The sequence below is a fragment of the Petaurus breviceps genome, unplaced genomic scaffold, assembly GCF_028583685.1.
Source record: "Petaurus breviceps papuanus isolate PSGF00001 unplaced genomic scaffold, PetGlider_PUasm1.0 37, whole genome shotgun sequence".
NCBI classification, from domain to species: domain Eukaryota; kingdom Metazoa; phylum Chordata; class Mammalia; order Diprotodontia; family Petauridae; genus Petaurus; species Petaurus breviceps.
The window spans coordinates 15,827,669-15,853,566 of NW_027186296.1; the positions used below are offsets into that span (position 1 = coordinate 15,827,669).

The 25,898-nt window shown below is 37.1% G+C and overlaps 1 pseudogene; it reads right to left on the minus strand.

The window, feature by feature from the left end:
- Positions 1-1,549: 1,549 nt before the first annotated feature.
- LOC138168488 (small ubiquitin-related modifier 2 pseudogene) lies at positions 1,550-2,586 on the minus strand (annotated as a pseudogene).
- Positions 2,587-25,898: the final 23,312 nt, after the last annotated feature.

Sequence of the window (25,898 nt, forward strand, 5' to 3'; positions counted from 1 at the left end):
TTTATAAAGCTTTAATTTCTTCATCTGGAAACTGTCTGTTCATATCCATCGATCATTTATCCTTTGCTGAATGAATAATATTCTTATAAACTTGACTCAGTCCTCCATATATTTAAGAAATGAGGCCGGGGTGGCCAGGTAGCACAGCGAGTAAGAGCACCGGCTCCAGTGTTGAGAAGACCTGGAGATCGAATCCCGGGCTCAGACACTTAGCACCCACCCAGAAACACCTGGCCGTGTAACCTTGAGCAAGTTACTTAACCCCAATTGCTTAGGGGCGGCCAGGTGGCTCAGTGAGTAAGAGCACCGGCTCCAGTGTTGGGATGACCTGGATCAAATCCCGGGCTCAGACACTCAGCACCACACCCAGAAATAACTGGCCGTGTAACCTTGAGCAAGTTACTTAACCCCGATTGCTTTAAAAAAAATAAATAAATAAATGAGGCCTTTATCAGAGAAACTTACTCTAAAAAATTTCCCTCAGTTTTCTGCTTTCCTTCTAATTTTTGCTGCATTGGTTTTGTTTGTATAAAATCTTTTGATTTAATCAAATTGTTTTTCATATATAATCATTTTATTTATATATATAATTTTTATATATAAATATATATTATATGCAAGGTACATATAATATATATTTTATATATAATCATTTTATATAATGTAATGCTTTGTATTTTTTGTTTGGTCATAAATTTTTCCCTTATCTATAGATCTGACAGGTAATCTATTCCATGCTCCCCTAACTTGCTTATGTTAACACCCTTTATTTCTAAATCATCTACCCATTTTGACATTATCTTGGTATATGGTGTGAATGCTGGTCTATACCTAGTTTCTGCCAAACTGATTTCTAGTTTTCCCAGTGTTTTTTTTTTTTTTTTTGTCAAATAGTGAGTTCTTACTCCAAAAACTTAAATCTTTGGGTTTATCAAACACTAGGAAACTATGGTCATTTACTGCTATGTATTGTGTACCTAATCTATTTCACTGATGCACCATTCTATTTCTTAGCCAGTACCAGATTGTTTTGATGATTACTAATCTGTAGAACAATTTGAGATCTGGTATAACTATGCCACTTTCCTCCACATTTTTTTTTGCATTAATTTTCATGATATTCTTGACCTTCTGTTCTTCCAAATGAATTTTGTTATTCTTTCTAGCTCTATAAAATAAAATTTTGGTAGTTTGATTGATATTACACTGAATAAATAAATTTAAATAGAATTGTCATTTTTATTATATTGGCTCAACTTTCCTATGAGCAATTAATATTTTTCCATTTGTTTAGATCTGACTTTATGTGAAAAGGATTTTCTAATTGTGTTCATAGAATTCTTAGATTTGTCTTGGCAGATAGACTCCCAAGTATTTTATAGTTTCTACAGTTATTTGTAAAATGGAATTTGTCTTTTTATTTCTTCCTGCTGGACTTTGTTGGTAACATATAAAAATGCCAATGATTTATGTGTGTCTATTTTGTATCCTGCAACTTCACTAAAGTTGTTAATGATTTGAACTAGTTTTTTTAGTTGATTCTCTAGGATTCTTTTTAAACAAGAAGTTTATTTAAACAACAAGATATTTGACTTGAAGGGAAAACTATCTAGGATCAATTTCTTTATAGTAATTTAATCCCAATTGAGAGACAGAGATTGCCCTACATGTAACAGCTATGTACAAAAAAAGTTATAAAATTGTCCTTGGTTTTACAATGATAAAAGAAAAACATTGAAATTATCCAATCAAACAAGGTATGCAAGGATTTTTTTGTGGGTTTTTTTGTTGTTGTTAAACAGTGAAAGCAAAATAACTTACTGGAATATAAAGATAAAAGTTGAATGATCATGCCACTAATGGAGAAAAGGGATATTTTCACAGAAGCAGTTTGTATTTTTCCCCTCCCCATCTCCATTTGATGTTGATCAAAACATACCATCGGCCATTTAGTTAAAAAGAAATACGCATTATGCCTGTGCACATACACCAGTTACTTTATGTACAATAAAGGAATGGGGAAGGGAATCAAAGAAGAGAGAAAACTATACTGCAGTGGTCAGTATGTGGATGAACCAAATCTTGGTTTTCTAATTGTGAATGTATTGTTTTCCTTGGGAGCACAGTTCTGGAGTAGAATTGTAGATTTTCCTTTTAGTAATCGCCTCCTGTCTGCTGCTAGAATACTTCAATTGTATCTTCATCCTCCATTTCCAACTGTGCAGGTGTGTCTGTTTCATTGATTGGTTGCCCATCAAATCGGAATCTGATCTGCCTCATTGAAAAACCCTGTCATTCACAATAGGCTTTCATTAATTTACTAAGTGGTGTGTGCCTCTTAATCTTAAATTGTACCACCGAACCATCTTGCCCTGCCACCTTCAAATTAATGTGGTCGTTGTTTTCAGTCTTGACTCCTTCCTTTGGCTTTTCATCGGCCATGGCGAGTCCGGGGGTCTCCTCAGCCGCCGCTTCACAAAAGAGGCACCAGGATGGTCCGCTCCAAGGGAACGGAGGGAGAAGCAGCAACGGTAGGAGCAGGAGCAGAAGGAGGAGGAAGATGATGGTGGTGGTGATGGTGAGGAAGAGGAGGTGGTGGACGAGATAGAGGAGGAAGAGGAGGAGGAGGAAGTAGAGGAGGAGGAGGAGGCATCGGTGGAGGTCGATTCTCTAGGATTCTTAAAGAATATAATATCTGAAAAGTTTTATTTCCTCACTGCCTATTCTAATTACTTCAATTTTTTTTCTTCTCTTATGGCTATAACTGGCATTTCTAATACAATATTGAATAAGAATGGTGATAATGGGCATCCTTGCTTTACACCCTGATCTTATTGGGAAGGCTTTTAGCTTATCCCCATTATAGATAATGTTTTCTGACGATTTTTAGATACTCCTTTTCATTTTAAGGAAAATTGCACTTATTCTAATATTCTCTACTTTTTTAAAAAATAGAAATGGGTGTTGTATTTTTTCAAAAGCTTTTTCTGAATTTATTGAGTAATTTATATTATTTTTATTGGTTTTGTTATTGTTATGTTCAATTATGCTGATAGTTTTCCTGATATTGAACTCAGCCTACTTTCCTGTATAGGGTTATGTTTCTACTTTCTGTTCTGTGAATCTGGGCAATTCATATTTTTGTAAATATTCATCCATTTCACTTAGATTATCACATTTATTGGCATATAATTGGGCAAAATAGCTCCTAATTAACTTTCTCTTTATTTGTGGTGAATTCGCCCCTATTATTTTTGATACTGGTGATTTGGTTTTCTTTGTTTTTTTTTAATAAAATTGACCAATGGTTTGTCTAAATTTATTTTTTTTATAAAAACAGCTTCTATCTTCTTCAATTCCTTTTTACTTTTAATTTCATTAATCTCTCCTTTGATTTTTAGGATTTCCAATATGGTCTTCAATTGAGGATTTTTAATCTGTTCATTTTATAGGGTTTTTTTTGTTGTTGTTTGTTTTTTTTTTTTTTAGTTTGATGCCCAATTCATTGAAATGCTCATTTTTCATTGTGTTGATATAAGCATTTAGAGATATACATTTTCTCCTAAGTACTACTTTGGTTGCATTCCACAAATTTTGGTATTTTGTCTCATTGTTGTCATTCTTTTTAATGAAATTATTGATTGTTCCTATAATTTGTTCTTCAACTCAGTCACTTTTTTAAAATAATGTTTTATTTTTCCCAATTACATGTAAAAAGAACTTTAACACTTTTTTTTTTAAATTTTGAGCTCCAGATTCCATTCCTCCCTTCTTTGCCATATCCTTCCCTAACATGATAAGCAATCTGATAAAGGTTATACATGTACAATCATGTAAAACATTTCCATCTTAGTCATTTTGTGTGAGAAAACTTGAAAGAATGAGAGAAAGAAAAAGAGAAAAGAAGGGAAGAAGGAAGAAAGAAAAGTGAAAAATGATATGCTTCAGTCTGTATTCAGATGGCATCAGTGTTTTCCCTTGAGACGGTATTTTCCAGCATGAGTCCTTTGGGGTTTTCTTGGATAATTGTACTGCTGAGAATAGCTACGTCATCCATAGTTGTTCATTGTGCAATATTGTCATTGTGTACAATGTTCTCCTCATTCTGCTCTGATTGTAATGGAATATTATAGTGCTTATAAGACATGATGAGCAGGATAATTTCAGAAAAACCTAGAAAGACTTGTATAAATTGACATAGAATGAAGTGAGGAGAGCCATTGTACACAGTAACAGCAAAGCTATAAGATCAGCAACTGTGAATGACTTAGCTATTCTCAGGAATACAATGATTCAAAACAATCCAGAAAGGCCTGATGATGAAAATTGCTATCAGTTTCCAGTGAAAGAACTGATGGCTTCAGAATACAAATTAAAGCATACAATTTTTCACTTTCTTTCCTTCCCTTCTTTCCTGAAATATTTTACATGATTGCCTATGTATTACCTATTTCAGATTTCTTTCCATTTAAGGAAGGAATCAAATTTTAAGTTCAAAATTTGAAAAAAAAAAAAAAACAAATGTTAAAAAAATAATTTCTACAAATAATTGAGGAAAATAAAATATTTTTAAAAAACAGAAATATGATGTCGAGGCCCAAAACGCATGGCCGGGAGATGCAGAGGCAGGCCCGGAAGGCACGGCCCACAGATGAAGAGGCAGGCCGGGAAGAGGCCTGATCAACTCAGAGGGCAAGTTGTCCCACCAACCACAAGGGCCACTACCAGGCCTATCACCAAAGGGCTGGGACTGGAAAGAGCAAGGTAAGAATCAAATGCAGGGGCTCCTGTCCCAGACAGCAAATACTGCTGAGGCTACCACTTCATAGCCCAAAAATTAAAAAAAAAAAAAAAAGCCCCTATCAGGACCTCCAAAGAACAGGATGACAGAGTGAACCTCACCTGCTCCAACCCCCCCCCCCCCAATCCTGAAAACACAGTAACTATTGCCCCAGGGCAAAACCCTCTACAGTAAAGGCTTGGGATCCCTAGAGGAAGGGCGTGGCTAGGGCCATGCTTCAAAATGGGTAGAAAGCAGACTACAAAGACTGAGTCCTACTATCCTCAGAGGGAGAAACCAAACTCAGAGGGAGACAATGTGGGCTCCACACCCACAGCTAAAACATCAACAGGGAACAGGTTCCAAGCACAGAAAGCTCTCCTAGATGAGATCAAAAGGAACTTTGAAAACCAAATGAGAGAGATAGAAGACAAAATGAATAATTCTCTCAAAGCTAAAATTGCAGAATTATAAAACCATTATAATGAAGAAAACATCTCTCTAAAAAGAAAAGTGCATGATATGGAAAAGGAGCTCCAAAAATTAACCAAGGAAAATGATTTGCTAAAAACTAGAATCAACCAATTTGAAACAAATAACTCTATGAGGAACCAAGAATTAGTGAAACAAAACAACAAGAATGAAAAATTAGAAAAAGAGGTAAAATACCTCAATGGAAAAATAACTGACATGGAAAACAGATCCAGGAGAGATAATCTGAGAATCATAGGCCAACCAAAATATCATGATGAAAAAATGAGCCTGGAAAACTTTCTCCAAGAGCTCATTGAGGAAATTGTCCTGAGATACTAGAACCTAAGGGTAAAATAGAAATTGAGAAAATCCTCTGGACACCTGCTGAAAGAGATCCCAAACTGAAAAGTCCTCAAAATGTTGTGGCCAAACTCCAGAACTACCAGATAGAAGAGAAAATACTGCAAGTGGCCAGAAAGAAACAATTCAAATATCGAGGGTCCACAGTGAGGATCACATAGGATTTGGCAGCCTCTACACTGAAAGATCGGAGGCAGTGGAATACAATTTTCTAGAAGGCAAAAGAGCTCGAGTTTCAACCAAGGATCACATACCCAGCAAGACTGAGCATATTCTTCCAGGCAAAGAGATGGTCATTCAATGATATAACAGAGTTCCAGACCTTCCTGATGAAAAAGCCAGAGCTCAATGGAAAATTCAACCTCCAATTACGAGATGCAAGAGTGACATAGAAAGGTAAACAAGGAAAACACACACACACACACACACACACACACCATGCTATTTAATAAGAGCAAACTGGTTATAGACAAGTAGAGGGTATGAGTATAAAATACACAAAATGACGATTAAAAAAAATCTTATTAAGGGCTACAAAGGGACTGCAATGGAAGAAGAGGAATGAATGAAGTGGAAAAGGGTAAATTATGCCACACAAAGAGGCATAAAAACAGTATAGCAGAGGAAAAGAAGGGAGGGAGATGAGAATCATATGAGCTTTTCCCTCATTGGTTCTGGTGCAAGGAGGGAATAACAACCAGCATAGGACTCTATGGAGAAGAAACGCAAAAAAAAAAAATATCATATTAGAGGGAAAGAAGGGAGGGAGAGGAGCTTTGCATGAGATTTGTTCCTGTCACTCTTGGAGTGAAGAAGAAATAACATACTTCATTAAGTATAAAAATATCCTACAAGCAGTAGGAGGGGGAAAGGGCTAAAAAGGAGGGGGAGTAGTAGGAAGAAGTAAGGGGAATTTAAAGGGAGGGGGGCTGATAAGGCAATACTGAGGGAGACGGTGGTCAAAAGGAAAACAAGGGGTGGAAGGGAGAAGGGGGAAAAATATGAGCATTAAAAGGGGAGGGAATAGGATGGAGGGAAAGAAACAGATAGCAATCATAACTATAAATGTGAATGGAATGAACTCTCCATAAAATGGAGGTGGATAGCAGAATGGATTAAAAATCATAATTCTACAATATGCTGTTTACAAGAAACACATCTGAAACAGTGATGAACACAGGGAAAAGGGAAAAGGCTGGAGTAAAATATATCATGCCTCAGGTAAAGTAAAAAAACAAGCAGGGGTAGCAATCCTTATCTCAGGTAAAGCAAAAGCAAAAATTGATCTAATTAAAATGGATAAGGAAGGAAACTATATCCTGTTAAAAGGCACCATCAAGAATTAAGCAATATAGAGGCAGCTAGGTGGCGCAGTGAATAGAGCACTGGCCCTGGAGTCAGGAGGAACTGAGATCAAATCTGGCCTCAGACACTTAAACACACACACACACACACACACAAAACTAGCTGTGTGACCTTGGGCAAGTCACTTAACCCCAACTGCCTTCCAAAAAGAGAAGGAAGCAATATCATTACTTAACATATATGCACCAAGTGGTATAGCATCCTAATTCCTAGAGGAGAAGGTAAAGGAATTAGAGGAAGAAATAGATAGCAAAACTATACTAGTGGGAGACCTTAATCTCCCCCTCTCTGAACTTGATAAATCCAACCTCAAAAAAAAAACAAGAAAGAAGTTAAGGAGGTGAACAGAATATTAGAATAAGTATGACAGATCTCTGGAGAAAACTGAATGGGGACAAAAAGGAATATACTTTCTTCTCAGCGGTTCATGGCACATACTCAAAAATTAACTATGTTCTAGGGCATAAAAACCTCACAATTCTATACAGTAAGGCAGAAATATTAAATGCATCCTTCTCAGATCATGATGCAATAAAAATTATATGCAATAAAGGGCCATGGAAACACACACTAAAAACTAATTGGAAATTAAACAATTTAATCCTAAAGAATGAGTGGGTCAAACAAGAAATTATAGAAACAATCAGTAATTTCATTCAAGAGAATGATAATAATGAGACAACGTACCAAAATTTGTGGGATGCATTAAAGGCAGTTCTTAGGGGAAGTTTTATATCCCTGAGTGCATACGTGATTATATTAGAGAAAAGGGAGGTCAATGAATTGGGCATGCAATTGAAAAACCTAGAAAAGAAAATTCAAAATCCCCAATTAAATACTAAATTAGAAATATTGAAAACCAAAGGAGAAATTAATAAAATTGAAATTAAGAAAACTATTGAATTAATAAATAAAACAAAGAGCTGGTTTTATGAAAAAGACAACAAAATTGATAGACCCTCAGTCAATATGATGAAAAAAAAAAGAAGAAAACCAAATTAGAGTATCAAAAATGAAAAGGGTGAATCCACCTCCAATGAAGAGGAAATTAAAACAATAATTAGAAATTATTTTTCCCAATTGTATGCACATAAATTTGACAATCTTAGGGAAATGGATGAATATTTACAAACACACAAGTTGCCCAGATTAACTGAAGAGGAAGTAAATTACTTAAATAACCCCATCTCAGAAAAATAAATTGAACAAGCCATTAGTCAACTTCCTAGGAAAAAATCTCCAGGGCCAGTTGGATTTACTAGTGAATTCTCTCAAACATTTGAAGAGCAATTGATTCCAATACTCAAAGTATTTGGGAAAATTAGTGAAAGACTCCTACCAAATTCTTTTTATGACACAAATATGGTACTGATACCTAAATCAGGAAGAGATAAAACAGAGAAAGAAAATTATAGACCATCTCCCTCATGAACATAGATACAAAAAATTTCAAATAAAATATTAGCAAAAAGACTATAGCAACTTATCTCAAGAATAAAACACTTTGATCAGGTAGGATTTATTCCAGGAATGCAAGGATGGTTTAATATTAGGGAAACCATCAGTATAATTGATCATATCAACAATAAAACTAGCAGAAACCACATCTCAATACATGCAGAAAAGGCTTTTGACAAAATACAACATCCATTCCTATTAAAAACATTAGGAAGTATAGGAATAAATGGAGCCTTCCTTAAAATAATAGGTAGCATCTATTTAAAGTCATCAGCAAGCATTATATGTAATAGGGAAAAGCTAGAAGCATTTCCAATAAGATCAGGGGTGAAACAAGGGTGTCCACTATCACCCCTCTTATTCAATCTGATACTAGAAATGTTAGCAGTAGCAATTACATAAGAAAAAGAAATCAAAGGAATCAAATTAGGCAAAGAAGAGACCAAGCTATCACTCTTTGCAGATGATATGAAGATATACTTAGAGAATCCTAGAGAATCAAGTAAAAAACTACTTGAGACAATAAATAAATTTGGCAAAGTTGCAGGATATAAAATGAACCCACATAAATCCTTGGCATTCCTATATATTTCTAATGAAATTCAACAGCAAGAGATAGAGAAATCCCATTTAAAGTTACTGTAGACATTACAAAATATCTGGGAATCTACCTGCCAAAACAAACCCAGGACCTATATGACCACAACTACAAAACACTTTTCACACAAATAAAGTCAGATCTAACTAATTGGAAAAATATCAATTGCTCGTGGCTGGGTCAAGCTAATATAATAAAAATGACAATTTTACCTAAATTAAATTATATATTTAGTGCCATACCAATTAATTTACAAGAAACCTATAGAGCTAGAAAAAATAGTAACAAAATTCATTTCAAAGAATAAACGGTCCAGACTATCAAGGGAATTAATGAAAAGAAATGCTAGGAAAGGTGGACTAGCTATGACAGATTTCAATCTGTATTATAAAGCAGTAGTCATCAAAACTACTTGGTACTGGCTGAGTAATAGAGGAGTGGATCACTGGAATATATTAGGCACATGAAATTCAGCAGTCAATGACTATAGTAATCTATTGTTTGATAAACCCCAAGACCCTAGTTTTTGGGATAAGGACTCGCTATTTGACAAAAACTACTGGGAAAACTGAAATATAGTATGGCAGAAACTGGGCATAGACCATTACCTAACACCATATACCAAAATCAAGTCTAAATGGGTTCATGATCTAGGTATAAAGATTGATACTGTAAGCAGTCTCAGAAAACAAGGAATAGTTTACCTGTCAGATTTGTGGAGAGGGAAATACTTTATAACTAAACAAGATTAGAAAACATTATAAAATGTAAAATGGATAATTTTGACTACATGAAATTGAAAAGCTTCTGTACAAACAAAGCCAATGTAACCAAGATTAAGAGGGAGGTGGGAAATTGGGAAAGAATCTTTACAGCCTATGTCTCTGATATAGGACTCATTTCTAAAATATACAGAGAATTGAGTCAAATTTATGAGAATACAAGTCATTCCCCAATTGATAAATGGTCAAAGAATATGAACAGGCAATTTTCAGAGAAAGAAATTAAAGATATCTATAAGTGCATGAAGAAATGCTCTAAATCACTATTGATTAGAGAAATGCAAATCAAAACAACTCTGAAGTACCACATCTCACCAGTCAGATTGGCTAATTTTTTAAAAATTTAAAAATTAAAAAAAAATAAATGTAATGTAAAAGCAAAATGTATCAATTAAAAAAAGATATGATGGAAAAAAAGAAATATGATGTGAAGGATCTTTTCATCATAGTTTTCAGGTAGTCCAATAATTCTTAAATTATTCTTCTTGGTCTATTTTCTAGGTTAGTTGTTTTTCCAATAAGATCTTTCATATGATCTTATTATTTTGATTTTTTTTATTGTTCTTTGATGTCTTATGGAGTTATTCACTTGTATTTGTCCAATTCTGATTCTTAAGGATTTGATTAATTCTGCTTTTTAAGAAGTTCTTTTCTCCAGGGAATTGTTGTACCTCTTTTTCCATTTGGCCAATTTGCTTTTCAAGGATTTCTCTTCAGTATATTTTTGTGCCTCTGTATTTCTTTTACAAAACTGTTGACTCTTTTTTAATAATTTTCTCGCATAACTCTCATTTCTCTCCCAATTTTCTTCTACCTCTCTTATTTGGTTTGTAAAATTTTTGAGCTCTTCCAGGAGTTCTTTTTGGTCCTGAGACCTATCCATATTTTTCTTTGAGGTTTTGCATATAGCTCTTTCTTTTTCTTCTGAGTTTGTGTTTTGATCTTCCCTGACATCCTAGTAACTTTCTATGGTCAAGTCATTTTTATGTTTGTTCATTTCCCAGCTTATTTCTTGACTTTTAACTTTAAGTGTGGCTCTGCTCCTGGGGTGGAGGGACACTGTTCCAAGCTTCAGGCTTTTCTTGCTGCTGCTCCTAGAGCTAGTCCTGAGGGTCTTTGAGTTTTCAGTACTTTTGTGCTGGTATGATCTAGGAAGAAGTGTGGTCACTGCCCTCATGGCTCATGATCTGGTCTCTGAGCAACCACAAGCACTCCTACCCTGGAACTATGATCAAGCTCCCTGCTCCTTAGTAGAGGTGCTCCTCCTCACCCTGGCTCTACAACCTGGAACCATGTATGAGAAATGTAACAGAGTCCTGCTCCCAGTGCCAGCAAAGGGTCCCTCCTATTCTCCTTGCTACTAGTTATTCAGCCCCCTTACTGTGGACCGAGAGCCGCAGAAGCTGTTGTCACTGCTAATTCAGTGACTCCCGATGCCTACTAGGTCTGCTGCTAGCTTTCTGGGACAAGGCCTGTGCTGGTATGGTCTGCACTGGACTATATACTCTACTCACACCCTAGTGAGACAGGCCTTCCCTGCCCACCTTCTAAATTGACATGGGCTAGAAAATGGTTTCAGCCCCACCCTTTGTTGTTTCTGCTGCCCCTGTGTTCATTTTGAGGCATCATTTTAAAATTGCTTAGAGGGTAATTTCAGTTAGAGCTCAGATAAGTCCCTGCTTTTACTTTGCCATCTTCTCCCCAAACATCATGATTCCCAATCAATATATCAACCTAAAGTGGAATATAATGTTAGAATTAGGAGTTACAAGTGAGAAGCAGTGAGGAATATTTAGCACTTTCCATCACCAGTCTTCTCTTGGGTTCAAAACCTTGTATTTCCTTGTTAATCGAGTGAAGGGGTCAGTTGAAAACATTGGGTTTGTTTCTAGGCCCTGTAAGATTGAAAATGGAATGTCACGCAGAACAGTAACGGCCCTTGGTTTGCCTTGCCTTCATATTAGCAATTCAGAATAGGATTCTAAGAGGCTGGTAAGGAAGATACAGCTTTCATTTTTTTTCCAGAGATTGTTGGAACAGAAGACTCCACCTCAGCCTGGACATCAGCACAGTGGAGCCTCCACCACCAGACCTACTCCTGTCCTGCTTTATGTGAGGTATAACTGGGAAGAAACAAAATGACGCCTCTATTTTGTATACAAGAAACCGTGTGTTTCCTTCAGATCCCAAGTCAGCTCTGTGGAGGCCAAATAGGTCAGGTATGCATATTACACCTATGTTAGGCCCTTTAGAGGTGCAACTGTGAAGCTGGAGACTGAGGTTTGATTTCAGCCAGTTTGGAAGAAAGCTTTCATCTCTGAGACAGGTGAAAATACCATTGGATCTATGATGAGGAACATTTCATCACCTAAAGTCAGGGCTTTAACAGCTTGCCTACTAAAGAAGTGCTGGTGTGAGAGCCCAGAGAGAAGTACATAGCCCAGTAAAAGGGTGAGGAGGGGGAGATAGGATGGATGGGAATAAAGGATGTCAACCTCTAATTATCAATTTGCAACACAGTTTTCTGCCATCTAGCCTCCAGTCTTCCTCAGAAGGGGTGGGAAGGTGAGTAAAGGTTCTGAAAAAGATGATCGACCTGGGAAGAGAAGCACAAGAACCAAGATACTCTCATTGGAACTAGAAGAGAAAGGATTTCAAATATGAATCCTCTCCAGCTAACTACCTGAATAACTTTGGGCAAGTCACTTAACATCTAAGAGTTTCAATTTAATCGTCCATACATTTAGAATACATGTTGCCTAAGCTCTATTTGCATTGAAAGATGTTTGTGATTCATTTCATAGCCAAGTGATATCACTTAAATGGGAGATTCCCTATAAACTCAAGCATGGGAAGGAAGAAGCCAGGTAGACCCAGGACTACTTTTTCCTCATCCTTTTCCTTGTGTTGTGGGAGCAGAGACCACCTCTAAATATTACTGTTGTCTTGGGATCCTGAGAGTAGAAAGCTCAGCTTCTTATGCTCATAGCCTGAGACCATCAATGAGAATGAATACAGTAAGCCTAACTATTAAAGAAACCCAGAAGCCACTCCAAAAGAGAGAGTAGACTCCAAAGACTAGTGGATCCCAAGGATTAAACCTTTTGGCTAGAGTATAACTATCTCTTATAATACTTGATCTCAGCCTCTGGGAAAGAACACGCCCATAAATCTCCACCTAAAGGACCAGATTTTGAGATTGGGTATAGGAATTACAGTGGTCTTAATTATAGAAGAGGAAGATTAAGATAATCCAAAGAGTAATAGAGAAAAAATCCCCGAAGGATGCTTCTCAGGCAGGGCATAAACATTGGCCTGACATGATCTCTTTTTGATAAATTCAGATAAGTCCTTGGTGACCAGTGGTCCCCATTCCTGTTCCCTTAATTCTAACAAGTGAGGGAAGGCTGCATAACCACTGGTTAGTTCTGTGTAAGATTCTGGATCAGGTATGGATCAGACTAGATGGTCTCTGGCTTCACTTTTTAGTTTAAAATTTTAATTTTAATGTAAACCTTTGAAGATTTTAATTCAAGATCCAAATATTTTGTCAATGGAAAAGGAGATGGGTACATACATTTTATTAAAATATGGTTCTTTATGTATACCCAGATCTTTTTAGTGATAGCAATTTTTTTTTTTTGCTTTTTTGCAGGGGGAAGATAGGGCAGTTGGGGTTAAGTGACTCGCCCAAGGTCACATAGTTTTGTTAAGTGTCTGACGTTGGATTTGAAGTCAGATCCTCCTGACTCCAGGGCTTGTGCTCTCTATTCACTGCACCACCCAGCTGCCCCAGATAGCAATTCTTTTGATATTGACCAATTATGTTTTTCTTTTCATTTTTAGAGAAAAGCAACCACTTTTATTTTTAAAGGATGGAAGCTAGAGAGGAGGCTAACGTCAATTTGAGGGGAAAAAAAACTTAATTTAGAAATATAAATGCGTGGTTTTTTTGCTCTTCTTATTACCTTATGTCTGACTTCACTTCTGTCCATCCAGTTTGCTATAGACTTCACATATTCCCTTCCAACTTACCCTAAAGATGGCCTCGAATTGGGATCTGTTTAACTCAAATCCAGGTAGCATGAGCCTAGTTAAATACAAAACTGAAAAGGCTCCATCCTCAAGAGACAGGAGAGTGGGTGATAAGATGGGTAAGAATGAGCCCTACCAGTCCTTGGTTCGTTGCTCTCGTCTTTCCAGACCATGTCTGGGCTACAAGTTATTACCTCTTAGGTAGAGTCCCATTTTAGAGAAACCAGAAGTAAATGAATTTGAGGGGGCAGGGGAATAAAGTTGGAAGTGACACCCAAAGAAAGAAGCCCTGATTCCAGTGGGAGCGCCAACTTCACTATTTGCAAGCGAGAACTACCAGAGGAGAAAATTTGGTGATGGTGAGATCAAGATGGTGTGCTTTTATGGATATTCCCCAAATGGAAGTTTTGCTATGTCCTTCATAGATCTAGGGGATGGATTTCCTTCCCACAGAAGTCCTTCACCCCGAGGAGTAAAAGGAAAATTGCTCTCAAATATTAACAAGGGTAGAATTAGCCAGAGAGGTATAGCCTTGGAGAGAAAAAAGGGCAATGCAACTCCCAGTTAGCCTGAAAATGGGCAGTGGGCAGGGATGAAATCTCCTGAATAAATTTCCACTAGGGAAATGTAACCCTTTATGTACTTCATTTTTCTGGGGGGTGAGTGGCAGGGTGCTCATGTCTTTGGACCTCATTTCACCTGGGGAGGAGGGAAGTGAAGCTCCAAGGCAAGGCAGCCCCAGGGTGCAATGTGGGATCCTAGACCACCTTCTGCCAGAGCAGAGAGGGCAAGTCAAGATCTTTGGCCTTCTAGGCCTAGGGCCTCAGCCCCTCCATAGCGCAGGATATATGCTTCCCTATACTGTGTTCAGTCTGGGATGATAGGTAGCCAAGCTACAGGGCTGCTCTGTGGTGGGCAGTAGGCGTGTCCCCCAGACCATGACTCCCAACTCCTCCCTCCCCCTCCCTTGCCTCATAGCTAAATTTGCTCTGGATGCCAGAATTCCTAGTTATAGTTGTGGAGAGGAAGAAGAAAAGAGTAGGATAAGGACCCCACATTCAGGAAAAAATATGGAGTCAATAATTTATAAACTCTGAAACATTGTTTTGTCTTGCTTTGCAGTTCCAACTCTACTACTTACTAGCTGTGTGACCTAGAACAAGTCCCTTTACTTCTGTGGGACTGAATTTTCTCATCTATGAAAAGGGATGCTAAATTTGCTGGTCTCCCAAGGTCCCTTCCACCCGCTACAAATTTTTACTCAAGTAAATCCTGGGACTTCATTCCTGGCGGGTACAGTCATCTGACAGAATAAAGGTGGCAAGAGACAGGATTCAAACAAAACAAATATTCCTGGAAGGATAAAATGGCCCTATGAAAAGTCCTTGTGCTCTTTGGCTTGGCATTAGGTTTTTCTGCCCTCTAGTTATTACGGAAATTTATCTATTCAGGGCAAGGATTAGGTTCCCAAGTATTTCAGGAGACGCTCACCTTAGACTCCCTGTGCTCTCATGCCTTCCTTTCTCCCCAAACTCTGCTTTCCTTACCAGAGTCAGAATGAAGTTTACATTGAAAGTACCTGGGATCCAACAGCTCAGAGCAGGCAGCAATTTCAGGAATTGTGTTATTCAGTTTGGGGCTGTACAAAGCCCCGGCGTACCCAAGACAGTGAAGGGTCTCAAGACCATGCCATACGAGGTTCAGTTGAAGTAACAGCCTAGAGAAGAGTTGTGGGGGAACATAATAGCTATCTTTTAAGAGTTTCAAAGTCCATCCCTTAAGCAGGGGATTTGTCTTGTTTGATTTGGCTCTAGAGAGAAGTAGGAGCACAGGGTGGAATCTGAACTGAGGCAATTTTGGACTCAATGCCCAACAATCAGAGCTATACCAGAGTAGAAAGGGCTGCTGTAGGGGATAATGCATTTCTCTTCTCGAGGTCTTCAAGCAGGTGATAAATGCCAAGGATGTTGCAGAGAGGAATTGTAGACGTGTGGGTAAAGAACTTTTCATGCATCCATCTTCTCATTAGAGTCTCACAACAACTCAGTGATATAGGTAGTGCAGATACCGTTATCTATTTTATAGATCAGGACTATGAGGCCAGAATTTGGAACTGGTTGCTCAAGTGCTACTGCTAGAAATGGGCAGAGCCAGACTCAGAAGCTGCATCTTCTGCCTCCAAGTATATTTTTCATTTCTTTCAGTCATCCCAAGACATAAGAAATCTCCTTTTGCAGTTGATTGAGCATGTGGAAACAAGACTGCCAAGGATGGTCAAGACTGAGGGCATATTAAGATAAAAGAGGAGTGGATATTTAAGGAGGAGATACCCAGAGGACAGAGATTTCCAAGAATCTCCATTTGTTTTTGAGGGAGATTAGATGGGAAAAGAATAAGGACTAACAGTAGGTAATAGAGGCAGTTACCTATGGCACAGTGTACAATGGGTAACCAGGTACACAATTTAACATAACTTTCATGAATGCACTAATTTTCAAAGTCATAAGATTATGTTCACAAAGAGCTATAGATTCTTTTTGGATGCCCCACCTAAGTGCCTCTAGGTCATGACTCCTAAATTTTGCGTAGGGCATATTAAGCCCTTTTCTTGGTACTAGGCAAGAATTCTTTCAGAGGACCCTTCTAGCCTTTAGATATTTTTTCTCTCCTTGTCAGACTTGTCAGACTCCTTGTCTTTATGGAAGCTCCTGAGATCCCTAAAACCCTTCCTGCTGCCTCTGGCCACTGTGTTTGCAAGTGTCCCATATCTACTGATTTGTAGAAGATCTCCCTGATCTGGAGATTCCTGGAAGAGTCAGCAAGAAACTAACCTCACCCCACTGATTCAGAGATGGGAATGATCATAACCGATTGAGAGAGCATGAGGACCCTTTTGGGATCCTTTCACCCAGTTTCACCCTCACATCAGAAGGATGGAGAGACTCCAAGATGACCCAATGAGTAGCCCCAAGACTAGGAACCTCACCGCCCCTTGCCCAGCATCTTCTAGTGAGAGAACTGGGAGGAGGATTCTTCCCATGTGTCATTGCTGAGGAGGAGCTAGTCTGGTTCCTAATTGGAAGAGAAAAAGAGAGAATGAATTAAATTTAGGTACCATGGTACTCTAAAGTTATTCTGCTTCATAATTTTATTGAACAGTAACTCTAGTATGCCTAGTGTACATTCTACCTAGAGTTCATTCATTCATTCATTCATTCAATAGCCACTGACCACTTAGAGGGGAGCATGACACACAAATATGCAAAAATCCTATGCCATGTAATTACCATCTAATTAAACCCCACCTCAGAAAAAAAATCGATAGTACAAGAGAAGCATAAAGTGCCATATGAGGTCTGAGGAAGGAAAGATTATTCCTACGAGTTGGGGTCAGGAAGGTTCCATGGAACAGGTGACATCTGAAGCCTTTCAAACATTTGGATTTTGAATCTTTGTCTTAATTCAGTGACAGCTTAAAAATCTTTTGACCAAGTAAGAAGAATCCCTCCTTCCTCAAGTAGGTCTCACTAAGGTAGAGTTATCCCTCCAAAGTTATATTCTTCCTCTTAGGACCAGTCCTAAGAGATTTGGAAGACCCAGTTTTCAATCCTATGACTTTCACTTGTCACTACTTTTACCTGTTTCTGTATGTGCACAGTGTTTGTACTTGTTTTTAAAATTGGTTTGAATTCCCTTATGCTGAATCCTAACTCAAGGCACCAGGCTTCCTAAGCCTCCTTGAGTCAGTTACCTTGACTCCTAAGGTCCAGACATCTGACTTTCTAGAACCTTAATTTCCTCTCCCTCCTTTTCTGCTGCTGGTCCTGGATCCTGGTGCTCTGACTCACAACCACATCCCCTTTTCACCTTGAAATTCCTAAAAACCTCCTAAACGCTCTAAGCTACAGGTGTAGTTCCTAGGCTCTAATTTTTTAATTAAAATTATTCATTATAAAATTAGTAACTACTAGCAAATATATATATGCACATATATTCAAATACACAAACAAGAATTAAAAGCTGGATAAAAACATAATTATTATATATCATTAATGTAGAATTTATTATGTATAATTTATTAATTTATTATACATCAATTGATTTATTATATATTAATTAATATATAATTTATTAATATAAAATATATTTTTTAAATTATGTATATTGATTTCATCAAAGTATAGACTAAAGAGTCCCATCTATTTCCAGGTCTGATGGTGTTCCTTCTATATTTTTTTCTGCTATCATTACTTTATTGATATTTTGTTTGCAATCCTGGAATCAGTGTATTTATTATTATTTTGCTTTTGCTTTCTTCACTCTGCATTACTACACGCCAGTCTTTGCATATTTCTTTATAGCCTTTCTTTGGACACTTCTAGACCTTCTTTTGGAGCAGCAATACCAGAACCTAAGAGTAGGAAAGATCATTGGGGCCCACCAGGAATTCTGCCTGCAGCATTCCAAACAAGTGATCATCCATCCAATTTTTGTTTAAAGAACTCAGATAAGGAGGAAACTATTACTTCCTCAGGTACTCATTCCATTTCTCTTTGCTTGCTGTAGGAAGTTTTTCCTTGAACGCCAAAATCCTCCTCTTTGTAACTACCATTTAATTCCATTAAGAACAAATCCGGCCCCAGACATTTCCTAACTATGTGACTCTGAACAAGTCCCTTAGCCTTTGCCCCAGTTTCCTCATCTATAAAATGGGTATAATAATAGTACCTACCTCCAAGAATTGTTGTAAGGATCTGATGAGATAATAAGTTTAAAGCACGTAGCATAATGCCCTGGCACATATTAAGCTTTATGTAAATTTTAGCTATTTTTTTTTACTTTCCAATCATTTCTCCTGTGCTCCCTGTCCTTGGTCATTCTTTAGTCCTTATTTATACTGCTTCATAGGCTCCTGAGGTTAGGCTTCTAGAAGGTAATCGCCTCAGTTTTTTTGGGTGATATAGGACAAAGCTAGGGTTGGAAATGTACCCTGAGTAACTTTTAAGTGTCAATGTGGATAAAACTGAGTTTGTTTACACACCATCTCCTTTCTTTTGGGACAAATGAGATCTTAAAAAAAATTGTAAAAGATGTTCTGTCTTCTTATCCTGTGGATTCAACTATAATTTCTCTATAGCAAGCAAATATTCCTTCATCTTGCTGGTCATGGGATTATACTTAATCTAGTATAGTTATCCCTTCCATATCATGACTTTCTCCATCAAGGTTGGTTTCAATATATTACAGGTTGGCATAAGAAATTAAATGGGAATTTTTTGGCAGTTTTGCAGAAGCCACAGGTAACATGTGAAGGCCAGGTGAGGACACAGAAATTTTTTCAAGTTTAGAAACTCAGAAATGCATAAATATGTGCATAGTATTATATAACATCAATATATTTTATCTTTTAATATCATAATAATTCAGACTTCTTCTCTGGTACAAAGGGAGGGCCAAAAATTTTTAAGTGAATTTTCAGATCACAGGGACACTGTGCCCCTAACCTTCTCAATGTAGAAGGGATAACTGTACTGTTTCTTTTTTACTACTCATTGAAGCATAATAAAACTAGAGGCTTTTCTTCCTCCTCTTGAAAGATGTCAGAGAAACTTCAACCACAATATTTCCCCATTCACTTAAAGTACTACCAAATGAGTTTGTGAAGTGTCTGTAAATACTGAAATAACATGTCTTTAAGGCAGTGTATTTTCAAGAAATATCTGAACACCCAAGGAGATCTCCTGAAGCTTTCCATTAATCAAGTAATCAGGCAGCATTTATTAAGCACCTACCATGTGCCTACACTGTGTTGTGACTGAAAATATAAAGGAAAATGGTCCTCAGCTTCCAAAAGCCTACTAGAGTTTCCTACTTTCCTTTTCCTCAGTCCTCAAGTACTCCTCTATTATCTAAAAGAGTTCCTTTTTCTGGTTGGCAGGAATGTCATTATTCTGCCAACCTTAACTCTGCCACCAGTAACTACAGCTTTACATGTTGAGTTCCTCCATAGCGGCGTTTAGTGAATGACACCCCATTCAACAAAACTGCTCATGCTTATTGCTGCGACTGAAATGATGATGATAGCTAAAGAAGGTGACTGGGTCATTGCAAACTGAGGAAGATGTAAATATTTTACAGTGTTGAATGAAGAAACTGGCCCTGGGTTATTGGTTGTTATCCTTCCTTTCATTAGAGGCCTTAAAAAGGTTCCCAATCTATCCTACCCTCCTCTTTGAGTGTGTTAAATTTGTTTACTAATTCTTGTTTAGTAGTGGTAGCATAACCATTGTCTAATCAACCAACTTGCTAATTATCTCTTTGGGGATTCAGGAATGCTTACTCATTTTGGGGAACTCAAATGGCCTATCACCTGCATCAGTGGTGTCAAATTCAAATAGAAAACAGGCTACTAAAATGTAAATAAGGATAACTGCAGCCTCCTGCTGACTTAGAAAACCACATGTTAACATTATCTGAGTACTGATGTATTTTTATTTGTTAAGTGTTTCCTAATTACATTTTAATCTGGTTCTGACTACACCTCTGATCTACATTATCTTTGTTCTTTAAATCAGCCAGCACTTTGTTTCCCTAACAAATAGTCCACACCATGGACTTTCAAGGTCATGTTATTATAGTCAATAGGCATTCACAAAACTGACTATAATCTAATGCCACTAACCATCAGTTCTCCAACCCATAGTGGCTATTCACAGTTCAATAATCTACCATAATACCTTAACAATATATATGGTAACACATTAAAACAGCATAATCCTTTAACATTATTACATGCTTTTTTTTTTTTTGCTTTTTGGAAAGGAAAGGCAGGGCAGTTGGGGTTAAGTGACTTGCCCAAGTTCACACAGCTAGTAAGTATTAAGTGTCTTAGTTTAGATTTGAACTCAGGTCCACCTGATTCCAGGGCTGGTGCTCTATTCACTGTTCCACCTAGCCACTCCCGTGCTTATTTTTAAAATGTGTTGTGTGAGACAAGGCAAATGGGTCTGTTCTACTTCACACTTCCATTTAAGGAGAGAGCTCAGCTCAGACATTTCATTTCTCACCTGGCTGTACTGCTTTGGAATTTGTCTGACTGACTTTGCTATCATGCTCCTGGTGTGCCGCTTTACTCTCTATAGCTCTTTTTGTATTTGTTAGCCTTTACTTTGAATTCGTAAGGTTATTATGCTATCCATTAAGTATTTATTTAAGGTTAATAGCTTCTATAGTGGCTTTATGAATAATGTGATTTTTTTTAATCTCTTTATATGCTATCTAATTTAGCATTCTACTTCATGAATAATGCTTATAAGCCCCCCATAAGTTCATTATTGGGATAGCATCATTATCCAATAAGATCTAAGTAGCCTTGGTACTCCACTTCATCACTACCCTCTGCTTCTCCAATTGTAGGGTAGGGCCATGAGCTCCATAACTCCATTTAAAGAAGAAGGTTTAGCTCAGCTATCTGTTCATTTCTTATCTGGTTGCAGTTACAGTATCTCAGACTTCTCCATCATGATCCTTTTCCTCCTTCCTTTACTTCCCCCCTCCTTTCATCTTCCTTTTGTGTTTTGATTGCTCACATAAGATTGTATACTTCCCTGAGGCTAGGTATTGTCTTTTGGTTTTCTTTTTTTGGATTTGTATCCCCTGCACTCAACACAATGCTTGTTAAATAGTAGGTGCTTTAATAAATGCTTATTGACTATTATGTCACTCATCTTATGAGCTTATACTTCAGAAGAGGAAGAAAAAAATTCTGGATGAACTACAGAAATTTAATAGAGGTCTCCCACACTATCCTAGGTATTTCTATAGTATGCTCAGTTCAGTGAGGGGGAAAGAAAATATATTGTTGGCTCATGCCCCGACTCAGTACAGACACAATTAACAATACAAATAAATCATTAGATATGAAATAAAAAAGTTTAACTACATAAAATTATATATATATGTATACATATGTATACTAACAAAACATAACAATGTTCATAATTCCTCATGAGCTAATGAAAAACAGTTCTACCAAAGAACCCCCACTATATTATTGAAGCCAAGGGAACAAAGCCCCAGGGTGGGGAGGGGCCACTTTCTAAGACCATCTTGGTTTCCTCCTAGAACCTACTCTTAGGGCAAGTTCTTACCTCCTCAGTTGTTCTTTGGTAAGAGTCCATCTTTCAAATCACCGATTGTAGACAGCTATTTCCAACTTCTAGCTATCATTTGCTTCAACTCTGAATCTGCTACAGCTAATTCAAGCTAGGTCCACTTCCAAAGCCATCACTATCCAAAAACTACCTCTCTGTTTTCAATCAATAAAGCCCTACCCTAAACCCAGTACAACTCATAACCTCTGATTATATACCCTACTTGCCTCAGGCTTCTTCATTAATGTCCAGTTTTTCCAACAATCTGTCCAAGTCTTTAGTTTCTTGTTTATCTTTTTATTGTTTTCAGTTTCTGAAAGAAGAATATCAAAGTCACCTACTATTACCACTTTACTCTCTATAGCTCTTTTTGTATTTGTTAACCTTTACTTTGAACTCTTAAGGTTATTATGCCATCCATTGAGTATATATTTAAGGTTAACAACTTCATTTTCTAGAGTGATTTTATGAATAATGTGATTTTCTTGTCTCTTTATATGCTATCTAATTTGACTTTCTACTTCATGAATAATGATTATAAGTCCCCTTTTAAAAAAAAATCAAAGCATAACAAATTTTATTTCTGTCCTTCACTTAAATCTGTAACCATCCCTAGGTTTAAGATGAATTTCCTGTAAGCAAATGCTGTGGGTTGGCTAGAGACTGTTGCACTTTGGAAAGAAGACACTATTGTCAACTTTTGCCAAAGTGAATAGAGTCATAAATCTCTAGTCCTTTCAAGGTCTATATCATATTTCCTCCCCTCAGCACAGAAACAAAGTGATGTATCACATATGTCCCTATGGCTACACTTTTATTCAGTGATAGTTTATTTTTCACTCATTGCACTCCAATTTAAGGGTAATAAATAATTCTCTCCTTCCCAATATTTCCGCTTCCTTCTCAATATTGACTGCTTCCCTTTCTCTTTTTTGGAATTTCTCCTCAAGTCCTGGCCATTGTTTCCTCAGCGTCCCTAGTTACAAGCTAGAATATCAAAGAAACAAAAGCTCTCTTTTTTCTCACAACATATAAAATTCTATTACTCCTCCCTTATTGTAAAGTTTTTTGTCTGTTTGGTTTTTTTACCTTGTTGGTGTTCTCCTTTGTGATGGGTTTGAATAGCAAAAAGCCTTTTCAAGTTAGTTTATTTTTTTCCAGAAAGCTGTACAATTCTTTTTATGAAAAATCGATTTTCTTCTTGTAATAGAATATGTTCAGTTGTGTGCTGAATTGATTAGTTGTTGTCCTTTATTCTTGAAGAGGACCAAAATGACATCACTCTGTTGGGATCAAGGTATAGTATGTCTGACTGTGGCTAATCAGACCAATATTGGCTCAGAAGGCTGTGCCACAGGTCAGGCACAAATAGTCTATATGAACATTTGGAGTGGAGATGTCTCCACATTTGTGCATCTCACATTTTCTTTTGAGCTCCTGCAATTCTGCTTTGCTCACAGAGCATCCTTCTTTGATGTGGGCACACCTTGCTGGGCAACCCTGTGCTGGTGTGATGAATAGACAACAGGAGAAGGAGATTGAAGGCTGATTTTCCTTGCTTTCAGAAGCATATCATGTTCTTATGTCTTTTAATTTCTTGTCCTCTCTGAATATTGTTGAATTTCGTCATAATTTGTCTTTGATTGGATTTTCCATAACTACTTGTAATGTCCTTTTTTGTTAGTGAAACTCTGGAGTTCAGGGCTACATTTCTGTATTAATTTAATTTGTGGTTGCTTTCTGGAATAATCTTATGGATGCTATCAAACTGAGCCTTGCTCTGTGTTGTCAGTTCTGCTTTTTTCCTGTATGATTCTTATATTTCCTCACCAGCCTGTCCTCTGAACTTTCCTTGCACAAATCTTTCTTCATGTGTGTTTTAAAATTTTGTTTAAATTAACTTGCTACTTATGTATTTTTGCCTTACAATTGGGCAGTTACATCCCTCAGTAGAAGTTCCACTACTTTTTCCAATCTGTGAAGTCTTCTCATGTATTACTCCTTTATTTACTTTATATTCATTTTTCATGTTTACCAAGTCTTTATTCATGCCTTTCATTGACCTTACTTTGAAAGTTTTTGCAGAAGATCTGGATTTGATTTGGAGTCTCTTGTAATTGTGGTAGTTTCCCCAAGACTTCTTTCTTTTGCTTCACAGTATTTATTCATGGCATTAGGATCGCATCTTTGCTTACTCTTTTTGTCTTTTCTTTGACGTGAATTTTCCTGTAAGGATTTTTTTCCTCATTCCCCCCCCCACCCCCAATTCCTTTCTTGATTTTTTTTTCTTTTGCTTTATGAAGCAAAAGTCTCACTGTTTAGGGTGATGAATGAGAGTTGGGTTTATTCATAACCCTTCCCTCAGTTATCTTGCTTAAATTCCTTGATCAAATCATTCTTAAGGAAATCATTCGTTAGGTGGCTAGATAGTGTATAGAGAAGGTGCTGGCTTTGGATTCAGGAAGACCTGACATTGTGGCTTATATTCTCATTGTGTCTCACTTTCCTCATCTTAAAGTCAGAGGGTTGAACCCAGTATTTCTGGTTGTAAATCTATGATCTATGTAAAATAATTTTAAAGAATGTTTTTTGGTGTTATCTTGAATACTTGGTGGTTTTTATATGTCCCCAAATCTTAATTTGTTCAAAATTAAAATAAAAATTTTTATTTAAAAGACTTTATATATCAGTAACCCTATGTTTGGCAAAGAGTACTACAGTAGCCCCTTTGACATGCCTATGTTTCCAGAACTCCCCATATATTTAATTTTTTGTATCCAGGTGGTATACAATATACAGCCATCACATTTACATTTTTTCTTTCCCTCCATTGAGCTTCACCCCAAAACTTTTTGCCATCCTTCCTCCATTATCTTCCTGAATATATTTATTATATAGTATAAAATCTAGTATAAAATGTTGCTCATACAGTATCTTTTATCTATTTTGTTCCTTTTGAATAAGACAAACATCCAGAGCTGCACACCAATAATGTTTTCCATCCCTGGAAGAATAGTAATTCTAGAGGAATACATCTCTCTCCATTTGGATTCAAAGGTCAATAAGCAGTTTAATGTAGGGATATCCTTTGTCTTTTGGTTTTTTTAATTCCTCTTATCATCTGAGAAGACTGCATTTGTCATCAACAGAGATACATCACTTGTGTCTAACTGTAGCATATTATCAATCTTATAAGTCAATTAATATTGGGGTGTCTTATTTGAGCCCGACTAGCATATGCTAAATTTTATGAGCCAATTAGTCCTTGAGGTCAGATTCCATTTGCATTTCTAGGATCCTATTTGGTACACTGTACTTTAGCACAGAAAGCAAGGAAAATTTTGTTAAGGTTCATGGTTGTGCAAAAACATTTTTTCTGCAATTTTCTAAGACATCAGAATTCTCTCTGGAGTCCACTGAAGTCAAGTCTTTGGGCCTTTTATTTTGTCAAAGATGTCACCAAGAAACTTCTTAGGGGGTGGCCAGGTAGCACAGCGAGTAAGAGCACCGGCTCTAGTGTTGGGATGACCTGTGTATTGAATCCGGGCTCAGACACTTATTACCCACCCAGAAACACCTGGCTGTGTAACCTTGAGCAAGTCACTTAACCCCAATTGCTTAGAGATGGCATGGTGGCTCAACGAGTAAAATCACCGGCTCCAGTGTCAGGATGACCTGGGGATCAAATCCGGGCTCAGATACTCAGCACCACACCCAGAAATAACTGGCCATGTAACCTTGAGCAAGTTACTTAACCCCGATTGCTTTAAAAAAAATTTTTTAATTAAAAAAAAAGAAACTTCTTAGGTGGTATGATGGTATTAATATTTGCAAAGGAATCATTGTTTGTAGAACAAAGGACAATGAGCTTAGTAATTAGAACTATTTAAGTC